Source organism: Corythoichthys intestinalis, chromosome 5, assembly GCF_030265065.1.
Source record: "Corythoichthys intestinalis isolate RoL2023-P3 chromosome 5, ASM3026506v1, whole genome shotgun sequence".
Classification (NCBI taxonomy): Eukaryota; Metazoa; Chordata; class Actinopteri; order Syngnathiformes; family Syngnathidae; genus Corythoichthys; species Corythoichthys intestinalis.
This window is the reverse complement of record NC_080399.1, coordinates 50,718,867-50,722,516: the sequence shown is the minus strand read 5'-3', so window position 1 is coordinate 50,722,516 and position 3,650 is coordinate 50,718,867.

The following is a 3,650-nucleotide window of genomic DNA, read 5'->3' as shown; positions in this document are numbered from 1 at the left end:
TTCCTGTGTTCTGTTGTCTTTTTGTGTTGGCTCTCATTCGTTACAGTTAATCAATCACACAAGACTGTTACATAACACAAAACTTTTTAAATCTGCCTGTTTTGCGTTGTAAGCCATTTTCATTGAGGCAAAGTGGAAGGTTTAAAAAAATTATTTTTCGCATTGAAAGTTTTCGTATCAATTCAACGCATGTAATGGGAAAAAAACAATTGTGTGGATTTGTTTGGTCCACAGATAGAGTCTAACGCAGTGCTTCTCACTTATTTTCTGTGACGCCCCCACCCAGGAAGACGTAAACGTTCCGCACCCCCTCAACTCTCTGCCGCCACTGTAAATATACTGCAATATCATTTGTCTATAAAATTCTTGTAAGTACACCTCGGCATAACATTGTGTCGTCTTTAATATCAAAGAAGAAAAAAGTGGGGAAAAAAAAAACATCCATACTGTTACAATAGACTCAAGATACATTTTTTGACCGTTGACTGGAAAAAAATATTAATAAAATCAGTAAATAATCATAAATTCAAATTGATTAGCAACATTAACTTGAGAGGACAATATGCTTTTGACCGTTTCATACTGGGAAAAAAACATTAATAAAATCAGTAAATCATCATAAATTCAAATTGATTAGCAACATTAACTTGAGAGGACAATATGCCAAACAATTAGACCCAAAAAAAAACAAAAAATAATACAACAAAAACGACAGTGTCATTGGACAAAGCGAGTTTTTATTTTTGCTGCAGGCAATATCAGCTCCTTTGCTGTGGTGTGTTTTTTTTTTGCATTGAGCAACTTGGTATGCCACCTTATATGATGCTGACAGTGCTCGCTGGGTTACTGATGTAACACTGACAAAGCGGGATGATTGTTGGCAATATTCGGCACGTTTTCGGTGAAAAAAAAGAATTCCTGCTGCTCGCTGCGAACATTTTTAGACAAAGTAAACAGATTGGTCTTTCCTTGTCTCCCGCTGTGCAAGAAGTCTAAGCCAAATGCTACATACGCTTCGTCATATTTCTTCGTCTTCGCTTTTCATATCTCCAGTGCTCTTTGCCGTGTGCTCTTGTTTGGTTCAAAAATACTGCGCACATGCAGAAAATAAGAGCGCCACTGCCACCCACTCAGTGGATGAGCAAAAACACTTTATTCTAGTACGGCAAAAAAGTATGTTCCCCAAGGTCACATGCGCCACCACCAGCATCGTTCTGCGCAACCCTGGGGGCCCCGCCCCACTATTTGAGAAGTACTGGTCTAATGGGCCATGCATTATTTATTATTATCATTATTCACTTTTATAAATGTCGTTGAGACAAGGGAATCACTAACCAATACCGAGTCATGCTCCAATTTCCTGCATTTGGGACTGGTTGCATACACAACTTTTCCATGGGTAAAAAATACTTGCTAGAGGGTTATGGAAAATTTCCCAATATAAGGGATGAAGTTGCTAATTTGGCAACATTGCTTTGTCAGACGCCCTACTTTCACTTACATGCAGGGGTGAAAGTGGGCCGGAAAAGTCTGGAGCGCCGTTCCGGTAAGAGATTCGGCGTCGGAACGGTGCTTTGAGCGCGAAAATGTGACGGCAATTAACAAAACCCCATGCTAAAAACAACCAAACTGGTTGCCACACAGGCATCTCCAAGAGAAAAACAATCTAATAACATCAGATTTACATACATAAGTGTTAACAACACACACAATAAAGTGCTTGTGTAGTGTCATCCGTTTCCACCGATATTTATTATTTATTTATTTGGCACAGAACTCTCTGTAGCTGCAGCAGTTATAGTTTCTGACGAGATCAGGTACGATGAGTCACGTTGATGTGCGCATGGACTCAGTTGTCCGTTCATTGGCTGAGATACCGACATGTGATCAGCATAGATAGTTAGGGTTGGAACAGCAAAAAAAGAACAAATGAACAAGCTTGTTGAATCAATGCAATTAAAAAAAAAAAAGCGCAATGCAACAGAAAATTGATAAGATCTTTAAGAGAAAGGAAAGAGTTTAAGAGGCTTATTTTATTTTATTTTATTTCATTTGTTTGATATGGAGGCTAAGAAAATGTTCCATGTCAATGTGCACTTGGACTTATTTTTGTTCATTTATGTTAGGCTACTGATTTGTTTTCTACTTAAAACAGTCAAAGTTTGTGTGATCTTCAAAATATATTCCATTTCACTGTGCATAATGAAAATCATTTGTATTTATTTTTGTGAATGTACAGTGTATCACAAAAGTGAGTACACCCCTCACATTTCTGCAGATATTTAAGTACTGTATATCTTTTCATGGGACAACACTGACAAAATGACACTTTACACAATGAAAAGTAGTCTGTCAGCTTATATAATAGAGTTCATTTATTTTCCCCAAAAATAACTCAAAATATAGCCATTAATATCTAAACCCCTGGCAACAAAAGTGAGTACACCCCATAGAAACTACGTACATCCCTAAATGTCCAAATTGAGTACTGCTTGTCATTTTCCCTCCAAAATATAATGTGACTCGTTACAGGAGTGCTGTCAGCATTGCTGCAGGGATTGAAGAGGTGGGGGGTCAACCTGTTAGTGCTCAGACCATATGCCACACTCTACATCAAATTGGTGTGCATGGCTGTCACCCCAGGAGGAAGCCTCTTCTGAAGACTGTACACAAGAAAACCCGCCCGTCTCATCAGATCATAGGACATGGTTCCAGTAATCCATGTGCTTTGTTGACATGTCTTCGGCAAACTGTTTTCGGGCTTTCTTGTGTGTGTGTGTTTAGATATTAATGGCTATATTTTGAGGGGAAAATAAATTAACTCTAAGGAAAATTCTGGCTCTGTGGCAACCTTCATGTCAGGGAGTTGTGGGAAGAAATTCTAGCCACTTTCACCTCTGCTTACATGCCAATGAATGCTGTAGTCAAGTTCATATGTATTAACCTCAACCCATTCACAGTCTGAACCAGGGATTATTAGATACACATTTCATACTTTTCTCTAGTTTTTTAGTGTTACCCATAAGCGGAGTTTAAGAGGTGGGACACACCCCCCCCCCCCCCCCCCCCGGTGGCTAAAAAGTGTCATTGCATGTAATTGACTTTCTTATAGACCAGGGGTGGGCAAACCGGTCCTCGAGGGCCGCAGTGGGTCCTGGTCTTTGTTCCAACTGACCCAGCACAGATAGTTTAACCAATGCGGTTTCAGCAGAAATGAGAAGCACCTGACTGCAATCGACTGATTGCACTTGTAAAACAGCAGATTGGTGAAAAGGTGTCCTCTTAATGGGTTGCAACAAAAACCCGCACCCACTGCGGCCCTTTGTGGAATTAATTGCCCACCCCTGTTATAGACCCTACCCACGTGACGTCACAACTCCGCTCTCCTGAATGGTACCGCCCAATTGTCCGTCAAAACATAGTGTTAACCTGTTACGGCTACGTACATTCCTCCTATTTACGGCGTGTTTTTCTGCTCCTTAACATTAATAATCAAAATGATGAAGGCGTCTGTGGCGGTCGGTTGCAATAACAGAGAAGATGGAAGGAGAGACTTGAAGTTTTACCGTATTCCGAGGGATCCAAAGAGGAGAGCGAAATGGACGGCTGCAATTCGACGTGAAAACTGGGCACCAAAAAAATCACCACAG